The following is an 8152-nucleotide window of genomic DNA, read 5'->3' on the forward strand; positions in this document are numbered from 1 at the left end:
CAGAGCAATAGTATAGAATGAATGAAAGCAGTTACATAACAAAAACCAGGCCATAGTTTGGAGTAACACCTCCATCTATACTAATATAATAAGAATGTTGTGTCTGTCTGTTTCAAGTTGGAGCAAAACTACTGAACTGATTTTCATGAAAACTGCGTCATTTTGATTTTGTAGTGGAAACTCCTAGAAATAACCTGCACTTTGTTTCATCAGTCAAGTTAAAGCTGGGCAATAACAAAAACTAAATTTCTTGACCTCCTAAATGCCAGAGATGTGTGGCACCATGTGTGCGGCCGGTAAGCGGTCAGGGTGGGGGGGGAGAGATGCTTAGTGCGCGTACCTTGAATAGGATAGGCTACATAACAGTCTGTACATTGGGAGATGTATTATAGCGGCACTTATCGTGCCGCTATAACACTTCCTGCGTTGCTTCTTTACCGAGACTAAGCCGGAAGCACTATTGATGAGATGTATTAAAATCTCATCGGCCGGAGTGGGAGAGTGATAACTTCCCCCTCTGGTGATCCCCGCTAGAGCACACAGCGCATCAGCCTAGTGCTAATGCGCTGTGTCTCACTCCCGGCCAGCTCCATGCGCGAGATCCCACGTGCAGCCTCGGAGCCGGCAGCCACCAAAGCAGGGACAGCGCTGTCCCTGATGTGGGGATAGGGCATCACCAAGCTGCAGTTGTCTATAGCTGCAGCTGGCGGAACAGTCAGGTGAACTGACTGTTCATACATTGCCCAAGCAATAGGCGCTGCTGTCTTGTAGATACCAGCGCCGATAACGAACGTTTACAGCCCAGCCCCCCAATCATACATGGGGGAGAAGTGGTATTAGTGTGCATAACGTGTGATGAATCCTCTTCGATGGTTAATGCATCTACCCCACAGTGACATTGGTGTAAGTTGTTGGTGAAGGCGCTGCTGCGACCAGTCTGTATAGTGCTGCTGGTCACATGGGCCACTCCCACAACAATGCCCCTATAAAAAAGCTATACAACTAGAACACCACCAATAAGAAAAAAAAAAAATGTTGGCAGAAGCGATTTCATCATGGGTGAAGCCGTGGGCAACAGCTACTCTTAAGATAATAATCATACATTTAGTATGTGATTTAGACTCCAGTTCTAATGCTATTGCCATAGAGACTTGCAATCACTATCTACGTTCGTTCTTGTGTATATGACTGTGCTATTGATGTTGAGACTTCTAACTTTTTAACAAGTATAAGCCTTACTACAAAAATGGTTACCTTTTTTTGTATTTTTTTTTTTTCTTTTTATTGCATGTTGTCCTTTCTAAACATGGGTAAATGTTCGAATAGCAATCGGAGGATATGAATCTTACTGCGTTTGCAGTTTTTGGAAACTTGTACATTTAGCAAGTTTTAAAAAGGACCAGATGTGCGATCACATGATTGTCAGTGGTTACATAACTGAAACTGCATCGGGCTTGTGTTTTGTCTATGAAAAAAATGTATCCCAACAATAAATTTGTGTCTGAACATATCCTGGAGTCATGATGGCGATCCGATCCATTTAACACCTTTTTAGGTATAATTTCTAGGCATGCAAGTTAGCATTCTGCTTGTACTCTGCTTTGAGGGGGTGGTGAATACATTAGGCAGAACTAAAAAAAAAAGTGATAAAGGTTACATGTTGTTTTGTTTCATACCATTGTGAAAAAAATGTTTTAGTCACTTTACGTGTTTTGGAATGGTTCTAATCTTGATTAAAGGATCACTTAATTTAAACTTTTTTTTTATTTAAGGACCATGATGGTACATACAATACATTGGTCAGTCACACTTTTGCATTCCACTACATCTGTAGATAAAAATAAAATATTACTTCCCCTTCCCCCCTCCAGTAAACAGCTGAAGCCACTTCCCAAATCTTTACCCCCCCACCTACCATCGGAATCATAGCATTGGGATTCTCCCACAGCTGGATTTTGAACTACATCCTGTTTTAAACCGTTAGCGCATTAGATATCTGCCATGAAAATTTTCAAACTGTAAATTATTGCCAAACATCAGTCAAAATGCAGATGGCCGGGAGGAGGGCTAGGTTTATGACCCCCAGGGGGACTTGGGGATAAGCACCACCCTGGGAGGGTTAGGGTGCGGGTGAGGGGGGTTAGCGTTGTGCACCACCCGGGAGGGTTAGGTTTAGGGTGCGGGGAGGGGGGGTAGGTTTAGGCACCCCCGGAGGCGAGGTTAGACATCACCGGGGGGGAGGTTAGGGTTAGGCACCACTAAGGGAGGGTTGGGGGGGGGTTAGGGTACTTGCCAGCCCCAGTCGGGATTTTCAGCGTTCGGGCTAGCGGCGTCAGTATTTAGATAGACTGCTTCCCGGCCGTATGGATTTCATACCCAACCCAAGTGATACTTTTCAAAAGTATCAAGCATAGAAAAGTATTTTAATTTTCATATTTGATTGCTTTAGTTCTTGCCGTGTTTTGATGGCGAGTTATGTAGAATTTTATAAAAATGCATGGGGGAAAGGCATCTATTCTCAGCCCTCCACTAAATCACTGTGTTGTCCCTCTCTACCAGCACAGGGAGCATATATTATTTTTTTTGGCAACAGAAGATTTAATAGATTTTTCTCTACTTGTCAAGACCGGACACCTATATACACCCATCTACTCTCATTTTAGTTAAACACTGTTCTTACTAGTAACTTCACTGCCCACTACAAGGGTTGGCAACCTCTTCCTGCAGCTGCTGTGGAACTACACATCCCAGCATGCCCTGCCAGTTTGGTTAAGGAAAGCTAAAACTTTGGAATGGTATGTGTAGTTCCACAGCAGCTGGTATACCACAGGTTGCCTACCACTGACCCACTTGTTGCTTCACTACCCATTTTAACATGATTATTTGATATCTTTAATTTATTATGTGATATCCAGATGCATCAGTATAATGTAAAAAAAATCTCCCAAATCATATACAATTTAAGTTTGACCCATAAGTCAGTCTATTTTCACAGTTTATTTTTTGTCCCCAGTTGGCGCTGTAAAATAATACTGTACCAAATCAATCATTTATTCTACAATATAATAGCATTAAAATGTTTTTCGTGGTCTTATGCTCAGGCCATATCGCCATGATAGTGATAGCTTTCGCATGAAAAATGCGTTCAATAATACATACTGCCCCTACTTCCTAAAATGTAAATATATCTGACAATATAATTTTTTTTTTTTTTTTTGTAAATTAATGCTGGCTGTAGGGGATATTATTTTCTACAATCTACAATGTGTAGGGAATTCCAATTTTTCAGATAAATTAATTATTTTCCATGGTTGTGCTCCTTTTAAGGTTAAATTACTACAGCATTTGTGGTCAGCATTAAAACTACACATCCCAGCATGACCTGCCGGTTTTGCTATCAGGGCATGCTAAAACTGTAGCAGGCTATGGTAGGATGTCTAGTTCCACAGCAGTGAAGTGGCGCACACTGTCTACTCCGATATGTAGTTAAGCGTCACAATCCCGACAGCAGAATGCTAGGGATATAAAATGGGCGTTGAGATACCGACGCCTATCATAATCCCGCTACAGGAATCCAGGACGACGTGGGCCCGATGGAGGTAAAATCGGGGCGCCCGTCCTCTTAGTCGTGGGGGGGAGGGTTAAGCTAGGGTAAGGGGGGGAGGTTAGGCGCCACCAGGGGGAAGTTAGGGTTAGGCACTCCCCGGGAGGGTTAGGTTTAGGGTGCGGAGAGGGGGGTGGGTTAGGATTAGGCAGCCCCGGGGGGAGATTAGGGTTAGACACTAGGGGGGAGGTTAGGGTTAGGCACCCCTAAGGGAGGGTTAGGCTCTTGGGGGGAGAGAGAGGAGGGTTAGGTTTAGTGCACCACGGGGGTACTTAGTGTTAGGCTAGGGGAAGGGGGATTTTGGCGCCACCGGGGGGGAAGTTGGGGTTAGGTACCCCCCGGGAGTGTTAGATTTAGGGTGCAGGGGGGGGTTAGGTTTAGGCACCCCTGGGGGGAGATTAGGATTAGGCACCCCTAAGCGAGGGTTGGAGGTGGGGGAGAGGGGAGGGTTAGGTTACTTACCTGCCGCTGTCGGGATTTCCTCCCTTCGGGCAGATGCTGTCGGGATTTGAGCCGGCGGTTAAACAGCTGCCGGCATTTCAATCCCATTACGTCTACTCCTATGCGACAGGATCTCCTGAACCACAGCTAGGGAAGCCCAACACTCCAGTATTGAATGTATCCAGTTGGCAAGACAGGGATGGTTATAAACACCAGATACTTTGATCTAATTTTCACTTCTTTAAGTACAAAGTTCTCTTAACGTGCATAATTGGATAGATGTGCATGATTAACAAATGTATGTTTTTTTGTCCAATTAGATCTTATTCAAAACATGAGACACAGTAAACACAACAGATTGTCAGTCATGTAAATTTGAAAGTAAAATAAATGTATTTAGCATTGATGTGTTGTGACAGCTTGGTGCAGACAATTAGTTTGAATAATCCAGTAATACCACTTTCACACAGTGAAAAGTAAAAGACCTGGCTTTTAGCCGGCATTTGATGCACAGGCTTTTCTTGCCGGGTTAAGCATTTGGACCCGATAATTTGCACATCAACCTGTGCGAAAGGGTCAACCTGGGTCGCAATTCCCGGGATTTTGACACTGGTAAAAAAGCAAAGTCCCAGGAATTTCAACCTTTCACACAGTAAAAGGACCTGTTGATCCGCAAATTACTGGGTCCAAATTCTTGACCCAGAAAAACATAGGATTGGTCTTTTTAAAGCATGTATTTGGCTTTCCTGAGCACATATGACATAAAAAAAACCACATTTAATATATGTATGTAGATTTAACAATTTTTTTTAAATTATCCATGCTATAGGTTTACACAACACAAAATTAGCTGGTTATCATACTATGGAGTCAATTTAATTTGCTACGAGGGGGTTGAGTTGCTGAACACTCCTCTCTTAAGGCCCAATCTTCATCCCTGGACTCGCTTTTTTTTTGGTACAGGCTGCAAGTTCAGAACTACCATAAGTGCGCATATAGTTGTACTTAGTCGCTGGTGAACTGCCTCGCTGCTAATTAAAATCTATTTATGATCGACCTAGCTGTGACATCTTGCAGCTGTGTATAACCTACTAATGGTAGTGCAGATTTATTTTGGTAGTTGTCATTGTGGGCACTGCGAGTAGTGCCAATGGTCAGTACTATGTTAAATTCCAAAAAGTAAAATATATGACCCATAACCATGAATAATGGGATTGAGAAGAGTGTAGGTGCTACTTATTACCTCGTACACCTGTTGCATTGTCGTTTTTTTTTTTTAAATGTCTCTTGGTTGTCTGCTGCCATAGCACCAGCACCTGCTAGATTCCCATGTGGTATTGGTTCAGTCTCTCCAAGGTTGCTGCATCCTCAGGGAACACTGTTTTAAAAAAACAAAACGTAATTACAGTGTATGTCTGTCATATATCCTATCCCTAATCTGATCATACAAGTTAACCTGGATACACAAGCAGGTCAGTCTTGTAAATTTGATCCCACGCACTGGAAAGCTGTTTCAATGCTCACAGTAGATCAAACAGGGGAAAGAGTCAAAACTGCACTGTGCAAAAATGTTTCAATTATTTTTTTTAAATAAGAATGGTAGCAAAATACCTGCCCAACCTAGCTGCCTGTAGATGTTAGAGGAATAGGATCGGGTGGGCAGGGCAGTTTCACCATCAAGTACAAGCCACATGGAGCTTACTGAGGAGGATAGGGCTTGAATGCGGACTTAATTTACCGGTAAGTCCTTAACATGACTACCTTTCTGCAGGTTATTCTCCAGGAGAATTGCATGCTCTCTTGCATCTGGAAGGTCTCCCACTAATTGATACAGTAAAAGGTCAAATGTATTGTATTCAAAATAAGACCTTTTGGTGCAATGTATTTTAGCTTGAAAACAAAACACTTTGTTTTGTTTAATCTACCAACATTAAATAATTGTGTGTCCTATCTTCTGAACTGATGTACTTTCACAGAAACTAAAATTGTTCTACTCCCTAAAACAGCTGTTCGGGAAGGGATGAGTAAATGCCTTAATGCTCCACCCAATATGAGTCCTAAATACATTGCTGCATGTGGTGTCTGCTCAGCTGTAGATTCCTACTGGTATACTTGTTACTATGATATTCTTTTTAGACTGTTATAGAATGGAGGAAATCCAAATACATAGTCCTTATCAAATATACACCAAAATGAAATACTGATTACTGTAATATGAAAACCACAGACATGGAGTTTTTACTTTATAAGACCCAATTAGTTCCATTATTAGTATCTGTTAAAAAAAAATAAAAGTAAAACAACAATGATAAAAAATATTGCAGTAAACACATTATGGCCCAGAGTATTTCACCCAAAGCATGAATTAAACTGTGGGTTGAGACAAAAGAAGAAACAATTGTCTCGCTTTGTCTGTTCAGGTCAGAAATGACTTGGATGTACGCCGCACGGGAATCATGCCAGGAGTTTGGCACCATATGGTGCCAACGGGATAAGTGTATAAGGGCACATCTGTAACTCTTGTAGCTAATTTTTTTTTGAGTTAGTCGCCCTCCTGTAGGGTCCAACAAGTATGGCCATTCTCTTCTTACTAATTAACAAGGTGTCTTCACCTACAGAACGGACACTCATTGGATGTTGTATTTTGTGCACCATTCTCTGTAAGCTATAGACTTTGTGTGTGTGAAATCCCAGGAGATCAGCAGTTTCTGATCAACCCATCTGCCACCAGCAATCATTACATAGTCAATTGGATCACATTTCTTCTCCTCCTTGTGTTTGGTCAGAACAACAGATGAACCTCTTGATCATGTATGCATGCTTTAACGCACAGAGTTGCTGCCAAACAATTGGCTGTAGATATTTGCATTAGTGATCAGGTGTACATGTGTACCTTAAGGGGCCACAGTGTATAAAAAAAAAAAAAAAAAAAGTACAAATCATGTAATGCATTTTATAAACACCTGGACTGATGCAGAGTAGACCGCAACTCGGCCACAGATGCTCTCACTTTGTGTGTGAAACTAAATGCATAGCTGTTACACATATCTGTGCACTTGTTCCAGCCCAGTACTAGGTGCAAAAATGCTTCTGAGAACATGCATCTTTACTCTTCCACCCACTCTGCATAACCTGCAATTCTGTTGGCATGCCCTTTGTGAACTTTGCCTGTGTGCGATTTACCCTATCGTGCCCATTCAATTGCAAATGAATGTGACTGAAATGCATACAACTTGGGTTACCTGTAGTTGCATACACTCTATTCTCGAGCATGCACAGAGCAAAAACATGTAAGATACGCTCTGCAAAAAGCCATACAGTCAACTCTGCAGCGGTCCATAATGTATTACAATGATTATTTGAATTGTTTTGTTTTTTTTTTCTTCAAAAGGTCAAGATGACTTTGATCTGGGTGATGCAATTGGTAAGTTGAAAAATATACATTTTCAACATTGTTAATCTGAGACCATGGTTACAGCCATTATAACCTTGAATTGTATATGGATATTGTAACTTGTACTGTTTTTAATAGTTGGAGCATGTAATGGGCTATAGTTTAGCAACAGGTTACCCAAGAAAGCGTTATTCAAAATCACCATATACTAGTTTCTCAAACTCCACCATTACAGTCCAGGTTTTAAGGCTATCTATGTAGCAAGAATATAAAGTCACCAGCGCTGCAAAAAGGAATATTCAATATATGTACTAATTAAATTACTATGACGGGTGTTACACGCTGCTGTTATGGTTGATAGTCAAAAGAGAAACAAAAAAAGGGTGAAAACAACAGCGCTGTGGGGCACCTGAAACCTGAATTGATGGTAATTAATAATAAACAAATATATATTGTCAGCTATGTCAAAAACAAATCTGATTACATTTTTAATAAAAAGTTTAAAGCCGACATCATTGGCCAGTGAAACACATGAATATAGATATACATTTACAGTAGGTCTAAAAAACATATAACCTCAGAAAGTGTTAAAAAGTAACCAATAAATGTTGCAATAATTAACACTGTAGCGAGGCGGTTGGTTTGTCTGGATTACCACAAAAATTTGTATCAGCTGAAGATTTAATGCTGATTATTTTTTAAGCGTCAATATT

Source organism: Taudactylus pleione, unplaced genomic scaffold, assembly GCF_031769625.1.
Source record: "Taudactylus pleione unplaced genomic scaffold, aTauple2 ptg000026l, whole genome shotgun sequence".
NCBI lineage: Eukaryota > Metazoa > Chordata > Amphibia > Anura > Myobatrachidae > Taudactylus > Taudactylus pleione.